Genomic DNA, 24,998 nt, shown 5'->3' on the forward strand with positions numbered 1-24,998 from the left:
CTTCCACTGGGTTTTTGTTTTACTAGGGGATGCCTTTATTGTTTACCCCTGAAGACTAACACCTACTGGAGCATCACAGTGACAGAGTTTTTGGACTTTCCCTTCATAGTAAATATAGTCCATCTCCATACGGTGGCTACCCTGAACAAGGGTGGGTAAGACGGGCATCTTGGTAACAGGATGGTGGAGAAGCAGGTCTTCTCTACCTTCTTATTTACTTACTTACTTAGTCACCAAGGCGAATCAATACACCCTTCCCCACCCATGCCAGCATCTGCCAGCCTCATATTCTTGTGTCTACATGGACCTTGGGCCATAGGGATTTACCCTTTTTATTTATTATGCATAATAAAGCTTCTTTATTATTTCCTCTGCATTTCACTTACTTAATTTCAATAATATTAAGAAGTACTGAATTGCCAAGTTCCTTTAGAAATGGATGATATATCTCACTAACTGGAGACCAGTAACTACACACAATTAATAGACTTATGTGGAGAACTGGGCCTGAGAACTTATTAGAAAAGATAATAAAGAAAGATGTATCTTCGGAGTGCACAATAGTATTTAAATTACGTCAAAGGTAAACGTTAACGAAGAAACATAACTTTCGTTAGACTCCTGAGAACGATAATTTGAAGGACGTTCCACATGTTGGAAGTTAGAAGCATTGGCCTAACGTTTGTTAAAGTTTGGTTTAGGTATAAGGATTATGAGGTAATACAGACACATACGTCCAGTTGCGCGGTATATACGAACTTCTCTTTTGCTTTTGATAAGGTACTACATGAAAGACTGCTACATAGTCTTCCCGGCTTGGTGCCTTCATTTGATAATTACTTACTAGCAAAATACTTATAAGCTTACAGAATAAATGATACAATATTTTAATGGATAAAACAGAGTTCAGCAGAGTCACGGTTTTGCCTAGCTTCCATCAGCCATTGATGTTTCATACCTCTCTCTCTCTCTCTACTCCTCCTGATCCGTCCTCCGATGTCGCCATATTTTCTTAAATCCGGGTGTTGTTCCATGTCAGGTAAAGCCTCCAACCACTCAGCTACTTCTCTAGACACACTCTTGATCACATGTAAACTCTGCTCCACCACTCGCATCAGTTAGGAGTACGCTCGGATAAGGAATAACACTCACATCAGGAGTGGAAGTATGTTATGATGTGACCGAGGTTCATAACTCTCTTTACTCAGTTTCAAATGTAAATAAGACAGAGTCTTATTGACCCAGGAATCTGTTCATAAGTTCACTGATGGTTGAGAGGTGGGACCAGAGAGCCGAAGCTCAACCGCCAGAAGAACAATTACATGAGTACACACAGACACAAGCACACTTTAACTCAACCTGAAATATAAATGTTATAAGTTGTGTAAGAGATTACCTAAGCGGAGCAGACAGTGGGCAGTAGAGGAGAGTGTGAGTCAGTGGGGCCAGCACCAGAACCTTGCCAGCACCTCGCCTCTCTCCTGCCTCCCGTGTGCTGCTCGCCGGCCTGCCCTACTCACTACGCTCACAGGTGGGATAACTCACCACCCACAGGTGGGATAACTCACTACACTCACAGGTGGGATAACTCACCACTCACAGGTGGGATAACTCACCACTCACAGGTGGGATAACTCACCACTCACAGGTGGGATAACTCACCACTCACAGGTGGGATAACTCACCACTCACAGGTGGGATAACTCACCACTCACAGGTGGGATAACTCACCACTCAAGGGTGGGATAACTCACCACTCAAAATGGGATAACTCACCACCCACAGGTGGGATGATAAGAAACTTCAAACTATTACCTAAACTGAGCGGCAGTTGATATTGCTACTTCTGACATGTATTATGTCTTTAGTGGAGTTACTAACACGTTTGATTTGAACAATTTTACCCAACTGGAATGAGACTATAATATTTTGTCTTCTTTAGGAATTTGTTATGATTAGTGATAAGAACTTATGTGTTGCACTCTCACAGTCACAGTACGAGCCATGTGTTGCACTCTCACAGTCACAGTACGAGCCATGTGTTGCACTCTCACAGTCACAGTACGAGCCATGTGTTGCACTCTCACAGTCACAGTACGAGCCATGTGTTGCACTCTCACAGTCACAGTACGAGCCATGTGTTGCACTCTCACAGTCACAGTACGAGCCATGTGTTGCACTCTCAGTCACAGTACGAGCCATGTGTTGCACTCTCACAGTCACAGTACGAGCCATGTGTTGCACTCTCACAGTCACAGTACGAGCCATGTGTTGCACTCTCACAGTCACAGTACGAGCCATGTGTTGCACTCTCAGTCACAGTACGAGCCATGTGTTGCACTCTCACAGTCACAGTGCGAGCCATGTGTTGCACTCTCACAGTCACAGTACGAGCCATGTGTTGCACTCTCACAGTCACAGTACGAGCCATGTGTTGCACTCTCACAGTCACAGTACGAGCCATGTGTTGCACTCTCACAGTCACAGTACGAGCCATGTGTTGCACTCTCACAGTCACAGTACGAGCCATGTGTTGCACTCTCACAGTCACAGTACGAGCCATGTGTTGCACTCTTACAGTCACAGTACGAGCCATGTGTTGCACTCTTACAGTCACAGTACGAGCGATGTGTTGCACTCTCACAGTCACAGTACGAGCCATGTGTTGCACTCTCACAGTCACAGTACGAGCCATGTGTTGCACTCTTACAGTCACAGTACGAGCGATGTGTTGCACTCTCACAGTCACAGTACGAGCGATGTGTTGCACTCTCACAGTCACAGTACGAGCCATGTGTTGCACTCTCACAGTCACAGTACGAGCCATGTGTTGCACTCTCACAGTCACAGTGCGAGCCATGTGTTGCACTCTCACAGTCACAATGCGAGCCATGTGTTGCACTCTCACAGTCACAGTGCGAGCCATGTGTTGCACTCTCACAGTCACAGTACGAGCCATGAGTTGCACTCTCACAGTCACAGTGCGAGCCATGTGTTGCACTTTCACAGTCACAGTACGAGCCATGTGTTGCACTCTCACAGTCACAGTGCGAGCCATGTGTTGCACTCTCACAGTCACAGTACGAGCCATGAGTTGCACTCTCACAGTCACAGTGCGAGCCATGTGTTGCACTTTCACAGTCACAGTACGAGCCATGTGTTGCACTCTCACAGTCACAGTAAGAAACACGAGTGCTCACCTCCTACACTCAGGTACAGGTAGTGATGACCAGCTTACAAGACCTACACCCTGGTGTAGGTAAGGATGTCTACCTTACACCACCCACACCCTGGTGTAGGTAAGGATGTCTACCTTACACCATCCACACCCTGGTGTAGGTAGGGATGATTACCCTACACCACCCACACCCTGGTGTAGGTAAGGATGTCTACCTTACACCACCCACACCCTGGTGTAGGTAAGGATGTCTTCCTTACACCACCAACACCCTGGTGTAGGTAAGGATGTCTACCTTACACCACCCACACCCTGGTGTAGGTAAGGATGTCTACCTTACACCACCCACACCCTGGTGTAGGTAGGGATGACTACCCTACACCACCCACACCCTGGTGTAGGTAAGGATGACTACCCTACACCACCCACACCCTGGTGTAGGTAAGGATGACTACCCTACACCACCCACACCCTGGTGTAGGTAAGGATGACTACCCTACACCACCCACACCCTGGTGTAGGTAAGGATGACAACCTTACACCACCCACACCCTGGTGTAGGTAAGGATGTCTACCTTACACCACCCACACCCTGGTGTAGGTAATGATGATTACCCTACACCACCCACACCCTGGTGTAGGTAAGGATGACTACCCTACACCACCCACACCCTGGTGTAGGTAAGGATGACTACCCTACACCACCCACACCCTGGTGTAGGTAAGGATGACTACGACACACCGCCCACATTACCTTTACGCGGCAAGAAATGTTTTGAGCCAGCATGTCAGGGAACCCACGAGAATGAGTGGCAACGATGAACCAGCGAGACTCGACCTAGTCGTCACTCTGAACGACTCCGACATAAGGGAAATCGGTCCAGAGGCCCCAGTAGGAATGAGCGATCACAGTGTACTAATGTTTGAGTATCTGGTCGAAGTAGGGTTAATGTACCCAAGGAAGGGACCAGAAAACATAATGCTGGTAATCTCTATGACAAATTATGAGGATATAAGAACATTTCTAACTAATATAACATGGGAAACATAGCTCAGAGGAAAGATGGCCCAAGACATGATGGACTCCGTCACACAGAAGTGTAAGGAGGCAGCAGACAAGTTTGTCCCCGTCCAAAAGAAAATAACGAAATGCAGACATGAAACCCATGGTTTTTTTTTTGAGATTTATACAAGAGTTCTTACATTCTTGTACAGCCTCTAGTTCGCGTAGCGTTTCGGGCAGGTCCCTGGAATACGATCCCCTGCCGCGAAGAATCGTTTTTTCATCCAAGTACACATTTTACTGTTGCGTTAAACAGAGGCTACATTTATTACATTTACATTACAGAGGCTACAGTTAAGGATTTACGCCCAGTAAATCCTCCCCGGCCAGGATACGAACCCATGACATAGCGCTCGCGGAACGCCAGGCGAGTGTCTTACCACTACACCACGGAGACTGTTTAATCAGAGATGTAAGCTAGCAAACCAACTAAGTAGAGGAGCGTGGAGAAACTATAAAAATAACAGGATACTTGAGAGCAGATAAAGATACCAGATAGCCGGGAATGAATACGTCATAGGTGAGAAACACGAAACGCTTTCTGGCGTCAGACCAAAAATAAAAATGTAAATAATAATAATAATAAGGCCCGATTTGCCTAATAAGCCAAGTTTTCCTGAATTAATTGTTTCTCGACTACCTAACCTACCTAACCTAACCTAACCTAACTTTTTCGGCTACCTAACCTAACCTATAAAGATAGGTTAGGTTAGGTTAGGTAGGGTTGATTAGGTTCGGTCATATATCTACGTTAATTTTAACTCCAATAAAAAAAAATTGTCCTCATACATAATGAAATGGGTACCTTTATCATTTCATAAGAAAAAAATTAGAGAAATATATTTATTCAGGAAAACTTGGCTTATTAGGCAAATCGGGCCTTGCATAGTAGGCCGAGAACTGCGTTCTGGCTACTAGGTACGACATATATATATATATATATATATATATATATATATATATATATATATATATATATATATATATATATATATATGCAATTGACGATCACAAAACTGATAATTTTTATGCGGAAAATCCACAGAGAAATGTGAAAGGAAATGAACGTTTCGGCCTAATTAAAACCGTTGTCAACACCAGACTGACTAAAGAGAGAGAGGAAGGGTACAGGCCAACACCTGGATCTGACCAACCCATCTCTAGGGAAAGAATTAACCAGAAACAGGTATAGCTTAGAATGGTCATAAAGGATTAAGCGGTCAGAGAATAAGGATGAAAGGTTAAAGAAAAACCTCATGAAACACGATATATGAATATGAAATTGTTAGGAGACATTGTAACCTTCCTTAACAGAGTTTTTTCTTAAACTGCGGTGCAATATTATACCTTAAAATGGATCAAATTTGTACATACCAGTTCTAACATTAAGAGGATTTGGACAATGACTGATTAGAGCAAACTCAACCAAATTCCGTTCCACAAAACCACCACAATTGGTAATGCTTTTCACCCCATTCCAGTTAATAGTGTGATCACATAAACTCGTGTGCAGATATAATGCTCTTGACGTTTGGGCAGTTCTAATACTATAAGCATGTTGTGACAACCGCAATTGTAAGGACTTTCCTGTTTGTCCACGATACACAAAATCACAATCATTGCAGGGAATCGAATACACTCAACTTACTGTACCAGGGAAGTTTTTGACTGAATTAGACTTGATCGTACTATTAGTGAACACCATATTGATATTAAGTTTCTTAAAAACGGAGACAGTTTTTCAAGTCCACTCGCATAAGGTACCACCAATGAGTTACAAATTTCTGGTTTCGCTTTGGGGACGTGATTATAAAACGGACGCTTAGCTTGTCCGAACGAGCAATCCAAAAACATCTTAGGATATTGTAAACTCTTCCCAATTTCGTATATTTTATTTCATATTTTTTATTTTCATATATTTCATATTATTTTATTTTCATATATTATATTTTCATATAATTTGATATATTCATATTTCTCTGGGCCAGCACCAGAACCTTGCCAGCACCTCGCCTCTCTCCTGCCTCCCGTGTGCTGGTCGCCGGCCTGCCCTACTCACTCTACTCTTCATCAAAAAACTCAGGGCTGCATACCCTCAAAGCTCGTAGAAACATTCCTGAAAATACTGCCTGTTTAACTTTACTATGATGATTCGAATAAAAATGAACATATGAACCCATGTTGGTAGGTTTCCTATACACATTAAATTTGAACCTTCTATTGCCTCTATGAATCATAATGTCCAAAAACGGAAGAGTATCATTCTCCTCATTCTCACAAGTAAATTTTATTGAAGGTACCAAAGAATTAAGTTCATTAAGAAAAGCTATTTGGTCTTGGTCACTCGGCCATAAGCACAAAATATCATCAACATACCTAAACCAAACTACAATAGCAGGGATAATCCTGGATAAGATTTTTGTTTCGAAGAATTCCATATAAAAATTGCTTAAAACTGGGGAAAGGGGATTGCCCATCGCCATTCCAAATGTTTGTTTGAAAAATTTTCCATTAAAACTAAAATAATTGTCTTTTATACACAATTCGATAAGTTCCAATACTTTATTGGTCTACAAGCTCAAATTATATTTAGGCAGTTCCTCACGTAGAAATTCTTACAAATCTCCAGTCCAGTTTCAAATGTAAATATGACAGAGTCTTATTGACCCAGGAATCTGTTCATAAGTTCGTTGATGGTTGAGAGGTGGGACCAGAGAGCCGAAGCTCAACCGCCAGAAGAACAATTACGTGAGTACACACAGACACAAGCACACTTTAATTCAACCTGAAATATAAATGTTATATGTTGTGTAAGAGATTACCTAAGCAGAGCAGACAGTGGGCAGTAGAGGAGGGTGTGAGTCAGTGGGGCCTGCACCAGAACCTTGCCAGCACCTCGCCTCTCTCCTGCCTCTCTTGTGCTGCTCGCCGGCCTGCCCTACTCACTACGCTCACAGGTGGGATAACTCACCACCCACAGGTGGGATAACTCACTACACTCACAGGTGGGATAACTCACCATTCACAGGTGGGATAACTCACCACTCACAGGTGGGATAACTCACCACTCACAGGTGGGATAACTCACAAATCACAGGTGGGATAACTCACCACTCAAGGGTGGGATAACTCACCACTCAAAGGTGGGATAACTCACCACCCACAGGTGGGATAACTCACCACTCACAGGTGGGATAACTCACCACTCACAGGTGGGATAACTCACCACTCAAGGGTGGGATAACTCACTACTCAAGGGTGGGATAACTCAACACTCAAAGGTGGGATAACTCACCACCCACAGGCGGGATAACTCACCACTCACAGGTGGGATAACTCGCCACCCACAGGTGGGATAACTCACCACTCACAGGTGGGATAACTCACCACTCACAGGTGGGATAACTCACCACTCACAGGTGGGATAACTCACCACTCACAGGTGGGATAACTCACAACTCACAGGTGGGATAACTCACCACTCACAGGTGGGATAAGTCGCCACCCACAGGCGGGATAACTCACCACCCACAGGCGGGATAACTCACAACTCACAGGTGGGATAACTCACAACTCACAGGTGGGATAACTCACAACTCACAGGTGGGATAACTCACAACTCACAGGTGGGATAACTCACCACCCACAGGCGGGATAACTCACCACTCAAGGGTTGGATAACTCACCACTCAAGGGTGGGATAACTCACCACTCACAGGTGGGATAACTCACCACTCACAGGTTTGATAACTCACCACTCAAGGGTGGGATAACTCACCACTCACAGGTGGGATAACTCACCACTCACAGGTGGGATAACTCACCACTCACAGGTGGGATAACTCACCACTCACAGGTGGGATAACTCACCACTCACAGGTGGGATAACTCACCATTCACAGGTGGGATAACTCACCACTCATAGGTGGGATAACTCACCACTCACAGGCGGGATAACTCACAACTCACAGGTAGGATAACTCACAACTCACAGGTGGGATAACTCACCACTCACAGGCGGGATAACTCACAACTCACAAGTGGGATAACTCACAACTCACAGGTGGGATAACTCACCACCCATAGGCGGGATAACTCACAGGTGGGATAACTCACCACTCAAGGGTGGGATAACTCACCACTCAAGGGTGGGATAACTCACCACTCAAGGGTGGGATAACTCACCACTCACAGGTGGGATAACTCACCACTCAAGGGTGGGATAACTCACCACTCACAGGTGGGATAACTCACCACTCAAGGGTGGGATAACTCACCACTCACAGGTGGGATAACTCACCATTCACAGGTGGGATAACTCACCACTCAAGGGTGGGATAACTCACCACTCACAGGTGGGATAACTCACCACTCAAGGGTGGGATAACTCACCACTCACAGGTGGGATAACTCACCACTCAAGGGTGGGATAACTCACCACTCAAGGGTGGGATAACTCACCACTCAAGGGTGACATAACTCACCACCCACAGGTGGGATAACTCACAACTCACAGGTGGGATAACTCACAACTCACAGGTGGGATAACTCACCACCCACAGGCGGGATAACTCACCACTCAAGGGTGGGATAACTCACCACTCAAGGGTGGGATAACTCACCACCCACAGGTGGGATAACTCACCACTCAAGGGTGGGATAACTCACCACTCAAGGGTGGGATAACTCACCACCCACAGGTGGGATGATAAGAAACTTCAAACTATTACCTAAACTGAGCGGCAGTTGATATTGCTACTTCTGACATGTATTATGTCTTTAGTGGAGTTACTAACACGTTTGATTTGAACAATTTTACCCAACTGGAATGAGACTATAATATTTTGTCTTCTTTAGGAATTTGTTATGATTAGTGATAAGAACTTATGTGTTGCACTCTCACAGTCACAGTACGAGCCATGTGTTGCACTCTCACAGTCACAGTACGAGCCATGTGTTGCACTCTCACAGTCACAGTACGAGCCATGTGTTGCACTCTCACAGTCACAGTACGAGCCATGTGTTGCACTCTCACAGTCACAGTACGAGCCATGTGTTGCACACTCACAGTCACAGTACGAGCGATGTGTTGCACTCTCACAGTCACAGTACGAGCCATATGTGTTGCACTCTCACAGACACAGTACGAGCCATGTGTTGCACTCTCACATTCACAGTACGAGCCATGTGTTGCACTCTCACAGTCACAGTACGAGCCATATGTGTTGCACTCTCACAGTCACAGTACGAGCCATGTGTTGCACTCTCACAGTCACAGTACGAGCCATGTGTTGCACTCTCAGTCACAGTACGAGCCATGTGTTGCACTCTCACAGTCACAGTACGAGCCATGTGTTGCACTCTTACAGTCACAGTACGAGCCATGTGTTGCACTCTCACAGTACGAGCCATGTCTGGCACTCTTACAGTCACAGTACGAGCCATGTGTTGCACTCTCACAGTCACAGTACGAGCCATGTGTTGCACTCTCACAGTCACAGTGCGAGCCATGTGTTGCACTCTCACAGTCACAGTGCGAGCCATGTGTTGCACTCTCACAGTCACAGTACGAGCCATGTGTTGCACTCTCACAGTCACAGTACGAGCCATGTGTTGCACTCTCACAGTCACAGTGCGAGCCATGTGTTGCACTCTCACAGTCACAGTGCGAGCCATGTGTTGCACTCTCACAGTCACAGTATGAGCCATGTGTTGCACTCTCACAGTCACAGTACGAGCCATGTGTTGCACTCTCACAGTCACAGTGCGAGCCATGTGTTGCACTCTCACAGTCACAGTGCGAGCCATGTGTTGCACTCTCACAGTCACAGTGCGAGCCATGTGTTGCACTCTCAGTCACAGTACGAGCCATGTATTGCACTCTCACAGTCACAGTGCGAGCCATGTGTTGCACTCTCACAGTCACAGTACGAGCCATGTGTTGCACTCTCACAGTCACAGTACGAGCCATGTGTTGCACTCTCACAGTCACAGTGCGAGCCATGTGTTGCACTCTCACAGTCACAGTGCGAGCCATGTATTGCACTCTCACAGTCACAGTATGAGCCATGTGTTGCACTCTCACAGTCACAGTATGAGCCATGTGTTGCACTCTCACAGTCACAGTGCGAGCCATGTGTTGCACTCTCACAGTCACAGTATGAGCCATGTGTTGCACTCTCACAGTCACAGTGCGAGCCATGTGTTGCACTCTTACAGTCACAGTACGAGCCATGTGTTGCACTCTCACAGTCACAGTATGAGCCATGTGTTGCACTCTCACAGTCACAGTGCGAGCCATGTGTTGCACTCTCACAGTCACAGTACGAGCCATGTGTTGCACTCTCACAGTCACAGTACGAGCCATGTGTTGCACTCTCACAGTCACAGTAAGAAACACGAGTGCTCACCTCCTACACTCAGGTACAGGTAGTGATGACCAGCTTACACCACCCACACTCTGGTGTAGGTAAGGGTGACAACTTTACACCACCAACACTCTGGTGTAGATAAGGATGTCTACCTTACACCACCCACACGCTGGTGTAGGTAAGGATGACTACCTTACACCACCCACACCCTGGTGTAGGTAAGGATGACAACTTTACACCACCCACACTCTGGTGTAGGTAAGGATGTCTGCCTTACACCACCCACACCCTGGTGTAGGTAAGGATGACTACCTTACACCACCCACACCCTGGTGTAGGTAAGGATGACTACCTTACACCACCCACACCCTGGTGTAGGTAAGGATGTGTACCTTACACCACCCACACCCTGGTGTAGGTAAGGATGACTACCCTACACCACCCACACCCTGGTGTAAGGTAAGGATGACTACCTTACACCACCCACACCCTGGTGTAGGTAAGGATGACTACCTTACACCACCCACACCCTGGTGTAGGTAAGGATGTCTACCTTACACCACCCACACCCTGGTGTAGGTAAGGATGACTACCCTACACCACCCACACCCTGGTGTAAGGTAAGGATGACTACCTTACACCACCCACACCCTGGTGTAGGTAAGGATGACTACCTTACACCACCCACACCCTGGTGTAGGTAAGGATGTCTACCTTACAACACCCACACCCTGGTGTAGGTAAGGATGACTACCCTACACCACCCACACCCTGGTGTAAGGTAAGGATGACTACCTTACACCACCCACACCCTGGTGTAGGTAAGGATGTCTACCTTACACCACCCACACCCTGGTGTAAGGTAAGGATGACTACCGTACACCACCCACACCCTGGTGTAGGTAAGGATGACTACCTTACACCACCCACACCCTGGTGTAGGTAAGGATGTCTACCTTACACCACCCACACTCTGGTGTAGGTAAGGATGTCTGCCTTACACCATCCACACCCTGGTGTAGGTAAGGATGTCTGCCTTACACCACCCACTCCCTGGTGTAGGTAAGGATGACAACTTTACACCACCAACACCCTGGTGTAGGTAAGGATGACTACCTTACACCACCCACACCCTGGTGTAGGTAAGGATGACTACCTTACACCACCCACACCCTGGTGTAGGTAGGGATGACTACCGTACACCACCCACACCCTGGTGTAGGTAAGGATGACTACCCTACACCACCCACACCCTGGTGTAGGTAAGGATGACTACCGTACACCATCCACACCCTGGTGTAGGTAAGGATGTCTACCTTACACCACCCACACCCTGGTGTAGGTAAGGATGATTACCCTACACCACCCACACCCTGGTGTAGGTAAGGATGACTACCCTACACCACCCACACCCTGGTGTAGGTAAGGATGACTACCCTACACCACCCACACCCTGGTGTAGGTAAGGATGACTACGACACACCGCCCACATTACCTTTACGCGGCAAGAAATGTTTTGAGCCAGCATGTCAGGGAACCCACGAGAATGAGTGGCAACGATGAACCAGCGAGACTCGACCTAGTCGTCACTCTGAACGACTCCGACATAAGGGAAATCGGTCCAGAGGCCCCAGTAGGAATGAGCGATCACAGTGTACTAATGTTTGAGTATCTGGTCGAAGTAGGGTTAATGTACCCAAGGAAGGGACCAGAAAACATAATGCTGGTAATCTCTATGACAAATTATGAGGATATAAGAACATTTCTAACTAATATAACATGGGAAACATAGCTCAGAGGAAAGATGGCCCAAGACATGATGGACTCCGTCACACAGAAGTGTAAGGAGGCAGCAGACAAGTTTGTCCCCGTCCAAAAGAAAATAACGAAATGCAGACATGAAACCCATGGTTTTTTTTTGAGATTTATACAAGAGTTGTTACATTCTTGTACAGCCTCTAGTTCGCGTAGCGTTTCGGGCAGGTCCCTGGAATACGATCCCCTGCCGCGAAGAATCGTTTTTTCATCCAAGTACACATTTTACTGTTGCGTTAAACAGAGGCTACATTTATTACATTTACATTACAGAGGCTACAGTTAAGGATTTACGCCCAGTAAATCCTCCCCGGCCAGGATACGAACCCATGACATAGCGCTCGCGGAACGCCAGGCGAGTGTCTTACCACTACACCACGGAGACTGTTTAATCAGAGATGTAAGCTAGCAAACCAACTAAGTAGAGGAGCGTGGAGAAACTATAGAAATAACAGGATACTTGAGAGCAGATAAAGATACCAGATAGCCGGGAATGAATACGTCATAGGTGAGAAACGCGAAACGCTTTCTGGCGTCAGACCAAAAATAAAAATGTAAATAATAATAATAATAAGGCCCGATTTGCCTAATAAGCCAAGTTTTCCTGAATTAATTGTTTCTCGACTACCTAACCTACCTAACCTAACCTAACCTAACTTTTTCGGCTACCTAACCTAACCTATAAAGATAGGTTAGGTTAGGTTAGGTAGGGTTGATTAGGTTCGGTCATATATCTACGTTAATTTTAACTCCAATAAAAAAAAATTGTCCTCATACATAATGAAATGGGTACCTTTATCATTTCATAAGAAAAAAATTAGAGAAATATATTTATTCAGGAAAACTTGGCTTATTAGGCAAATCGGGCCTTGCATAGTAGGCCGAGAACTGCGTTCTGGCTACTAGGTACGACATATATATATATATATATATATATATATATATATATATATATATATATATATATATATATATATATATATATATATGCAATTGACGATCACAAAACTGATAATTTTTATGCGGAAAATCCACAGAGAAATGTGAAAGGAAATGAACGTTTCGGCCTAATTAAAACCGTTGTCAACACCAGACTGACTAAAGAGAGAGAGGAAGGGTACAGGCCAACACCTGGATCTGACCAACCCATCTCTAGGGAAAGAATTAACCAGAAACAGGTATAGCTTAGAATGGTCATAAAGGATTAAGCGGTCAGAGAATAAGGATGAAAGGTTAAAGAAAAACCTCATGAAACACGATATATGAATATGAAATTGTTAGGAGACATTGTAACCTTCCTTAACAGAGTTTTTTCTTAAACTGCGGTGCAATATTATACCTTAAAATGGATCAAATTTGTACATACCAGTTCTAACATTAAGAGGATTTGGACAATGACTGATTAGAGCAAACTCAACCAAATTCCGTTCCACAAAACCACCACAATTGGTAATGCTTTTCACCCCATTCCAGTTAATAGTGTGATCACATAAACTCGTGTGCAGATATAATGCTCTTGACGTTTGGGCAGTTCTAATACTATAAGCATGTTGTGACAACCGCAATTGTAAGGACTTTCCTGTTTGTCCACGATACACAAAATCACAATCATTGCAGGGAATCGAATACACTCAACTTACTGTACCAGGGAAGTTTTTGACTGAATTAGACTTGATCGTACTATTAGTGAACACCATATTGATATTAAGTTTCTTAAAAACCGGAGACAGTTTTTCAAGTCCACTCGCATAAGGTACCACCAATGAGTTACAAATTTCTGGTTTCGCTTTGGGGACGTGATTATAAAACGGACGCTTAGCTTGTCCGAACGAGCAATCCAAAAACATCTTAGGATATTGTAAACTCTTCCCAATTTCGTATATTTTATTTCATATTTTTTATTTTCATATATTTCATATTATTTTATTTTCATATATTATATTTTCATATAATTTGATATATTCATATTTCTCTGGGCCAGCACCAGAACCTTGCCAGCACCTCGCCTCTCTCCTGCCTCCCGTGTGCTGGTCGCCGGCCTGCCCTACTCACTCTACTCTTCATCAAAAAACTCAGGGCTGCATACCCTCAAAGCTCGTAGAAACATTCCTGAAAATACTGCCTGTTTAACTTTACTATGATGATTCGAATAAAAATGAACATATGAACCCATGTTGGTAGGTTTCCTATACACATTAAATTTGAACCTTCTATTGCCTCTATGAATCATAATGTCCAAAAACGGAAGAGTATCATTCTCCTCATTCTCACAAGTAAATTTTATTGAAGGTACCAAAGAATTAAGTTCATTAAGAAAAGCTATTTGGTCTTGGTCACTCGGCCATAAGCACAAAATATCATCAACATACCTAAACCAAACTACAATAGCAGGGATAATCCTGGATAAGATTTTTGTTTCGAAGAATTCCATATAAAAATTGCTTAAAACTGGGGAAAGGGGATTGCCCATCGCCATTCCAAATGTTTGTTTGAAAAATTTTCCATTAAAACTAAAATAATTGTCTTTTATACACAATTCGATAAGTTCCAATACTTTATTGGTCTACAAGCTCAAATTATATTTAGGCAGTTCCTCACGTAGAAATTCTTACAAATCTCCAGTCCAGTTTCAAATGTAAATATGACAGAGTCTTATTGACCCAGGAATCTGTTCATAAGTTCGTTGATGGTTGAGAGGTGGGACCAGAGAGCCGAAGCTCAACCGCCAGAAGAACAATTACGTGAGTACACACAGACACAAGCACACTTTAATTCAACCTGAAATATAAATGTTATATGTTGTGTAAGAGATTACCTAAGCAGAGCAGACAGTGGGCAGTAGAGGAGGGTGTGAGTCAGTGGGGCCTGCACCAGAACCTTGCCAGCACCTCGCCTCTCTCCTGCCTCTCTTGTGCTGCTCGCCGGCCTGCCCTACTCACTACGCTCACAGGTGGGATAACTCACCACCCACAGGTGGGATAACTCACTACACTCACAGGTGGGATAACTCACCACTCACAGGTGGGATAACTCACCACTCACAGGTGGGATAACTCACCACTCACAGGTGGGATAACTCACAAATCACAGGTGGGATAACTCACCACTCAAGGGTGGGATAACTCACCACTCAAAGGTGGGATAACTCACCACCCACAGGTGGGATAACTCACCACTCACAGGTGGGATAACTCACCACTCACAGGTGGGATAACTCACCACTCAAGGGTGGGATAACTCACTACTCAAGGGTGGGATAACTCAACACTCAAAGGTGGGATAACTCACCACCCACAGGCGGGATAACTCACCACTCACAGGTGGGATAACTCGCCACCCACAGGTGGGATAACTCACCACTCACAGGTGGGATAACTCACCACTCACAGGTGGGATAACTCACCACTCACAGGTGGGATAACTCACCACTCACAGGTGGGATAACTCACAACTCACAGGTGGGATAACTCACCACTCACAGGTGGGATAAGTCGCCACCCACAGGCGGGATAACTCACCACCCACAGGCGGGATAACTCACAACTCACAGGTGGGATAACTCACAACTCACAGGTAGGATAACTCACAACTCACAGGTGGGATAACTCACAACTCACAGGTGGGATAACTCACCACCCATTAGGCGGGATAACTCACCACTCAAGGGTGGGATAACTCACCACTCAAGGGTGGGATAACTCACCACTCACAGGTGGGATAACTCACCACTCACAGGTTTGATAACTCACCACTCAAGGGTGGGATAACTCACCACTCACAGGTGGGATAACTCACCACTCACAGGTGGGATAACTCACCACTCACAGGTGGGATAACTCACCACTCACAGGTGGGATAACTCACCACTCACAGGTGGGATAACTCACCATTCACAGGTGGGATAACTCACCACTCATAGGTGGGATAACTCACCACTCACAGGCGGGATAACTCACAACTCACAGGTAGGATAACTCACAACTCACAGGTGGGATAACTCACCACTCACAGGCGGGATAACTCACAACTCACAGGTGGGATAACTCACAACTCACAGGTGGGATAACTCACCACCCATAGGCGGGATAACTCACAGGTGGGATAACTCACCACTCAAGGGTGGGATAACTCACCACTCAAGGGTGGGATAACTCACCACTCAAGGGTGGGATAACTCACCACTCACAGGTGGGATAACTCACCACTCAAGGGTGGGATAACTCACCACTCACAGGTGGGATAACTCACCACTCAAGGGTGGGATAACTCACCACTCACAGGTGGGATAACTCACCATTCACAGGTGGGATAACTCACCACTCAAGGGTGGGATAACTCACCACTCACAGGTGGGATAACTCACCACTCAAGGGTGGGATAACTCACCACTCACAGGTGGGATAACTCACCACTCAAGGGTGGGATAACTCACCACTCAAGGGTGGGATAACTCACCACTCAAGGGTGGGATAACTCACCACCCACAGGTGGGATAACTCACAACTCACAGGTGGGATAACTCACAACTCACAGGTGGGATAACTCACCACCCACAGGCGGGAAAACTCACCACTCAAGGGTGGGATAACTCACCACTCAAGGGTGGGATAACTCACCACCCACAGGTGGGATAACTCACCACTCAAGGGTGGGATAACTCACCACTCAAGGGTGGGATAACTCACCACCCACAGGTGGGATGATAAGAAACTTCAAACTATTACCTAAACTGAGCGGCAGTTGATATTGCTACTTCTGACATGTATTATGTCTTTAGTGGAGTTACTAACACGTTTGATTTGAACAATTTTACCCAACTGGAATGAGACTATAATATTTTGTCTTCTTTAGGAATTTGTTATGATTAGTGATAAGAACTTATGTGTTGCACTCTCACAGTCACAGTACGAGCCATGTGTTGCACTCTCACAGTCACAGTACGAGCCATGTGTTGCACTCTCACAGTCACAGTACGAGCCATGTGTTGCACTCTCACAGTCACAGTACGAGCCATGTGTTGCACTCTCACAGTCACAGTACGAGCCATGTGTTGCACACTCACAGTCACAGTACGAGCCATGTGTTGCACTCTCACAGACACAGTACGAGCCATGTGTTGCACTCTCACATTCACAGTACGAGCCATGTGTTGCACTCTCACAGTCACAGTACGAGCCATATGTGTTGCACTCTCACAGTCACAGTACGAGCCATGTGTTGCACTCTCACAGTCACAGTACGAGCCATGTGTTGCACTCTCAGTCACAGTACGAGCCATGTGTTGCACTCTCACAGTCACAGTACGAGCCATGTGTTGCACTCTTACAGTCACAGTACGAGCCATGTGTTGCACTCTCACAGTACGAGCCATGTCTGGCACTCTTACAGTCACAGTACGAGCCATGTGTTGCACTCTCACAGTCACTGTACGAGCCATGTGTTGCACTCTCACAGTCACAGTGCGAGCCATGTGTTGCACTCTCACAGTCACAGTGCGAGCCATGTGTTGCACTCTCACAGTCACAGTACGAGCCATGTGTTGCACTCTCACAGTCACAGTACGAGCCATGTGTTGCACTCTCACAGTCACAGTGCGAGCCATGTGTTGCACTCTCACAGTCACAGTGCGAGCCATGTGTTGCACTCTCACAGTCACAGTATGAGCCATGTGTTGCACTCTCACAGTCACAGTACGAGCCATGTGTTGCACTCTCACAGTCACAGTGCGAGCCATGTGTTGCACTCTCACAGTCACAGTGCGAGCCATGTGTTGCACTCTCACAGTCACAGTGCGAGCCATGTGTTGCACTCTCAGTCACAGTACGAGCCATGTATTGCACTCTCACAGTCACAGTGCGAGCCATGTGTTGCACTCTCACAGTCACAGTACGAGCCATGTGTTGCACTCTCACAGTCACAGTACGAGCCATGTGTTGCACTCTCACAGTCACAGTGCGAGCCATGTGTTGCACTCTCACAGTCACAGTGCGAGCCATGTATTGCACTCTCACAGTCACAGTATGAGCCATGTGTTGCACTCTCACAGTCACAGTATGAGCCATGTGTTGCACTCTCACAGTCACAGTATGAGCCATGTGTTGCACTCTCACAGTCACAGTGCGAGCCATGTGTTGCACTCTCACAGTCACAGTATGAGCCATGTGTTGCACTCTCACAGTCACAGTGCGAGCCATGTGTTGCACTCTTACAGTCACAGTACGAGCCATGTGTTGCACTCTCACAGTCACAGTATGAGCCATGTGTTGCACTCTCACAGTCACAGTGCGAGCCATGTGTTGCACTCTCACAGTCACAGTACGAGCCATGTGTTGCACTCTCACAGTCACAGTACGAGCCATGTGTTGCACTCTCACAGTCACAGTAAGAAACACGAGTGCTCACCTCCTACACTCAGGTACAGGTAGTGATGACCAGCTTACAAGACCTACACCCTGGTGTAGGTAAGGGTGACAACTTTACACCACCAACACTCTGGTGTAGATAAGGATGTCTGCCTTACACCACCCACACCCTGGTGTAGGTAAGGATGACTACCTTACACCACCCACACCCTGGTGTAGGTAAGGATGACTACCTTACACCACCCACACCCTGGTGTAGGTAAGGATGACTACCTTACACCACCCACACCCTGGTGTAGGTAAGGATGTGTACCTTACACCACCCACACCCTGGTGTAGGTAAGGATGACTACCCTACACCACCCACACCCTGGTGTAAGGTAAGGATGACTACCTTACACCACCCACACCCTGGTGTAGGTAAGGATGACTACCTTACACCACCCACACCCTGGTGTAGGTAAGGATGTCTACCTTACACCACCCACACCCTGGTGTAGGTAAGGATGACTACCGTACACCACCCACACCCTGGTGTAGGTAAGGATGACTACCTTACACCACCCACACCCTGGTGTAGGTAAGGATGTCTACCTTACACCACCCACACTCTGGTGTAGGTAAGGATGTCTGCCTTACACCATCCACACCCTGGTGTAGGTAAGGATGTCTGCCTTACACCACCCACTCCCTGGTGTAGGTAAGGATGACTACCTTACACCACCCACACCCTGGTGTAGGTAGGGATGACTACCTTACACCACCCACACCCTGGTGTAGGTAGGGATGACTACCCTACACCACCAACACCCTGGTGTAGGTAAGGATGACTACCGTACACCACCCACACCCTGGTGTAGGTAAGGATGACTACCCTACACCACCAACACCCTGGTGTAGGTAAGGATGACTACCTTACACCACCCACACCCTGGTGTAGGTAAGGATGACTACCTTACACCACCCACACCCTGGTGTAGGTAGGGATGACTACCGTACACCACCCACACCCTGGTGTAGGTAAGGATGACTACCCTACACCACCCACACCCTGGTGTAGGTAAGGATGACTACCGTACACCATCCACACCCTGGTGTAGGTAAGGATGACTACCTTACACCACCCACACCCTGGTGTAGGTAAGGATGACTACCTTACACCACCCACACCCTGGTGTAGGTAAGGATGACTACCTTACACCACCCACACCCTGGTGTAGGTAAGGATGACTACCTTACACCACCCACACCCTGGTGTAGGTAAGGATGACTACCTTACACCACCCACACTCTGGTGTAGGTAAGGATGACTACCTTACACCACCCACACCCTGGTGTAGGTAAGGATGACTACCCTACACCACCCACACCCTGGTGTAGGTAAGGATGACTACCCTACACCACCCACACCCTGGTGTAGGTAAGGATGACTACGACACACCGCCCACATTACCTTTACGCGGCAAGAAATGTTTTGAGCCAGCATGTCAGGGAACCCACGAGAATGAGTGGCAACGATGAACCAGCGAGACTCGACCTAGTCGTCACTCTGAACGACTCCGACATAAGGGAAATCGGTCCAGAGGCCCCAGTAGGAATGAGCGATCACAGTGTACTAATGTTTGAGTATCTGGTCGAAGTAGGGTTAATGTACCCAAGGAAGGGACCAGAAAACATAATGCTGGTAATCTCTATGACAAATTATGAGGATATAAGAACATTTCTAACTAATATAACATGGGAAACATAGCTCAGAGGAAAGATGGCCCAAGACATGATGGACTCCGTCACACAGAAGTGTAAGGAGGCAGCAGACAAGTTTGTCCCCGTCCAAAAGAGAAAAACGAAATGCTGACATGAAACCCATGTTTTTTTTTTTGTTTTTTTTGAGATATATACAAGAGTTGTACAGCCTCTTGTACGCGTTGCGTTTCGGGCAAGTCCCTGGAATACGACCCCCTGCCGCGAAGAATCGTTTTTTTCATCCAAGTACACATTTTACTGTTGCGTTAAACAGAGGCTACATTTATTACATTACAGAGGCTACAGTTAAGGATTTGCGCCCAGTAAATCCTCCCCGGCTAGGATACGAACCCATGACATAGCGCTCGCGGAACGCCAGGCGAGTGTCTTACCACTACACCACGGAGACTGTTTAATCAGAGATGTAAGCTAGCAAACCAACTAAGTACAGGAGATGGAGAAACTATAGAAATAACAGGATACTTGAGAGCAGATAAAGATACCAGATAGCCGGGAATGAATACGTCATAGGTGAGAAACGCAAAACGCTTTCAGGCGTCAGACCAAAAATAAAAATGTAAATAATAAATTTTGGAGAGTTAATTTTTCAATTACCCTCGAAAGTGAAGAAAAACGTAGGAAATATTGAGAAGATTCGCATTAGAATTATTAATCTTACCCTTTTGGTCATATTGAACAACATATGTTTACAAATAAAGACTCCTACTAAAACATATTAATATATAAATATATATATATATATATATATATATATATAATATATATATATATATATATATATATATATGTCGTACCTAGTAGCCAGAACGCACTTTTTGGCCTACTATGCAAGGCCCGATTTGCCTAATAAGCAAAGTTTTCATGAATTAATTGGTTTTCGACTACTTAACCTACCTAACCTAACCTAACTTTTTCGGCTACCTAACCTAACCTAACCTATAAAGATAGGTTAGGTTAGGTTAGATAGGGTTGGTTAGGTTCGGTCATATATCTACGTTAATTTTAACTCCAATAAAAAAATTGACCACAAACATAATGAAATTGGTAGCTTTATCATTTCATAAGAAAAAATTATAGAAAATATATTAATTCAGGAAAATTTTGCTTATTAGGCAAATCGGGCCTTGCATAGTAGGCCAAAAAGTGCGTTCTGGCTACTAGGTACGACATATATATATATATATATATATATATATATATATATATATATATATATATATATATATATATATATATTATATATTATATATATATATATATATATATATTAGTATATTTTGGTAGCAGTCTTTCCTGTAGACATATTTTATTAAATATGACCGAAAAAGTAAGATTAATAATTCTAACACGAATTTTCTCAATCTTTCGTACATTATGCTTCACTGTTGGAGGTAAATCAAAAATCACTTCTCCAAAATTCATTTTTATTTCTAGTCTGACGCGACACGGGCGCGTTTCGTAAAACTTATTACATTTTCAAAGACTTCACAAATACACAACTGATTAGAACTTGCGTTTCCCTGATTTTATATCTACATTTGAGTGAGGTGGGAAGGGTGATGTGGCATTACATTTGAGTAAGGTGGGAAGGATGATGTGGCATTAGAGGATATTAATAGGGTATTAAAAGTATCAACACAAGACAGAACACGAAACAATGGATATTGAATAGAAGTGTTTGTAGAAAGCCTATTGGTCCATATTTCTTGATGCTTCTATATTGGAGCGGAGTCTTGAGGTGGGTAGAATATAGTTGTGCAATAATTGGCTGTTGATTGCTGGTGTTGACTTCTTGATGTGTAGTGCCTCGCAAACGTCGAGCCGCCTGCTATCGCTGTATCTATCGATGATTTCTGTGTTGTTTACTAGGATTTCTCTGGCGATGGTTTGGTTATGGGAAGAGATTATATGTTCCTAATGGAGCCCTGTTGTTTATGCATCGTTAAACGCCTAGAAAGAGATGTTGTTGTCTTGCCTATATACTGGGTTTTTTGGAGCTTACAGTCCCCAAGTGGGCATTTGAAGGCATAGACGACGTTAGTCTCTTTTAAAGCGTTCTGTTTCGTGTCTGGAGAGTTTCTCATGAGTAGGCTGGCCGTTTTTCTGGTTTTATAGTAAATCGTCAGTTGTATCCTCTGATTTTTGTCTGTAGGGATAACGTTTCTATTAACAATATCTTTCAGGACCCTTTCCTCTGTTTTATGAGCTGTGGAAAAGAAGTTCCTGTAAAATAGTCTAATAGGGGGTATAGGTGTTGTGTTAGTTGTCTCTTCGGAGGTTGCATGGCTTTTCACTTTCCTTCTTATGATGTCTTCGATGAAACCATTGGAGAAGCCGTTATTGACTAGAACCTGCGTTACCCTACAGAGTTCTTCGTCGACTTGCTTCCATTCTGAGCTGTGGCTGAGAGCACGGTCGACGTATGCGTTAACAACACTCCTCTTGTACCTGTCGGGGCAGTCGCTGTTGGCATTTAGGCACATTCCTATGTTTGTTTCCTTTGTGTAGACTGCAGTGTGGAAACCTCCGCCCTTTTCCATGACTGTTACATCTAGAAAAGGCAGCTTCCCATCCTTTTCCGTCTCGTAAGTGAAACGCAGCACGGAACTCTGCTCAAATGCCTCCTTCAGCTCCTGCAGATGTCTGACATCAGGTACCTGTGTAAAAATGTCGTCAACATACCTGCAGTATATGGCCGGTTTCAAGTTCATGTCGACTAAGACTTTTTGCTCGATGGTACCCATGTAGAAGTTTGCAAACAGGACACCTAGGGGAGAACCCATAGCGACCCCATCTACTTGCTTATACATGTGCCCATCCGGGCTCAAGAAGGGTGCCTCTTTAGTACAAGCTTGGAGTAGTTTCCTCAGAATACTTTCTGGCATGTCAAGAGGAGTACAGGCTGGATCACGATACACTCTGTCGGCTATCATTCCGATTGTCTCGTCCACAGGTACGTTGGTAAACAGCGATTCTACGTCCAACGAGGCTCTTATCCCTGTGGCCCGTGCGCCCCGCAGTAAGTCCACAAATTCCTTTGGAGACTTCAGGCTGAAGGCGCAAGGAACATAAGGAGTCAGCAGGCCGTTGAGTCGCTTCGCCAATCTGTACGTGGGTGTGGGTATCTGGCTAATGATTGGCCGAAGTGGGTTTCCAGGCTTGTGCGTCTTGACATTTCCATACGCATATCCAGGTTTATATTCCCCAATGATCTTTGGCAGGTGGAGTCCGGATTTCTTGGCGTTCACAGTTTCGATCAGTTTGTTGACCTTTGCTTTTAATTCGGCTGTAGTGTCCTTCGTTACCCTTTGGAACTTAGTTTGGTCAGAGAGTATGATGTTCATTTTCGCCAGATATTCGTCTTTTTTAAGAATGACATATATTGGCGACTTGTCACCTCTCCTGACAACTATCTCCTTGTTCTCCCGAAGGCTTTTAGCTGCCGCTCTAAGCTCGGGGGACAGTATGGTGCTTCTGTAGTTGCCTCGATTCTTTCCTCCTTCTGCAATAAGTTCTGCTTGTAAGGTATCTTTGGTAGTGACCTTCTTTTGTGTCTCGAGGTCGAATATGTCGTCCAACAGAATTTCCAACTCCACTTTCCGGGCCATTTCACTCGGTCTGGACATAACATGACAGTTTATGCCAGATTTAGGAGAGTGACTTGGTCCTCAGTGAGGTTAATTCCTGCAAGGTTCAGGAAGCCATCTCTTGGTCGTGGAATTGCCATAGGTCCTCCATATAATGTTGTTAGTTTCTTGATAATCCTTGTTTCAGTGCTGAGGTGATGTTGGTCTGTGAGGATGTCGAGGTGTTGTTCAATGCGGGTACGGATACTATGGTCGATGTTGCTATTTCTCCACTCGTTTGTAGCATGAAGTAGTTGCGTTTTTTTGTCTTTGATTTCATTCTCTGCCTTGTATATCTGATCACGAATCAGATCCTGGCGATATTTTATCGTGAAGGCTTGATTCCTTGCTGCTGGGTCGTGCACTTTAACATTAGTATATTTTGGTAGCAGTCTTTCCTGTAGACATATTTTATTAAATATGACCGAAAAAGTAAGATTAATAATTCTAACACGAATTTTCTCAATCTTTCGTACATTATGCTTCACTGTTGGAGGTAAATCAAAAATCACTTCTCCAAAATTCATTTTTATTTCTAGTCTGACGCGACACGGGCGCGTTTCGTAAAACTTATTACATTTTCAAAGACTTCACAAATACACAACTGATTAGAACTTGCGTTTCCCTGATTTTATATCTACATTTGAGTGAGGTGGGAAGGGTGATGTGGCATTACATTTGAGTAAGGTGGGAAGGATGATGTGGCATTAGAGGATATTAATAGGGTATTAAAAGTATCAACACAAGACAGAACACGAAACAATGGATATTGAATAGAAGTGTTTGTAGAAAGCCTATTGGTCCATATTTCTTGATGCT

General features: G+C 45.2%; 1 protein-coding gene across 1 annotated transcript in view; it reads left to right on the forward strand.

The window, feature by feature from the left end:
* Positions 1-1,458: 1,458 nt before the first annotated feature.
* LOC138362951 (UDP-glycosyltransferase UGT5-like) overlaps positions 1,459-24,998 on the forward strand; it is a 189,739-nt gene continuing 166,199 nt past the window's right edge. The window contains exon 1 of the mRNA XM_069321524.1: positions 1,459-1,531. The gene's annotated coding sequence lies outside the window, so the exon portion shown is untranslated. The remainder of the gene's footprint in view (positions 1,532-24,998) is intronic.

The sequence above is a fragment of the Procambarus clarkii genome, chromosome 9 (assembly GCF_040958095.1).
Source record: "Procambarus clarkii isolate CNS0578487 chromosome 9, FALCON_Pclarkii_2.0, whole genome shotgun sequence".
Classification (NCBI taxonomy): Eukaryota; Metazoa; Arthropoda; class Malacostraca; order Decapoda; family Cambaridae; genus Procambarus; species Procambarus clarkii.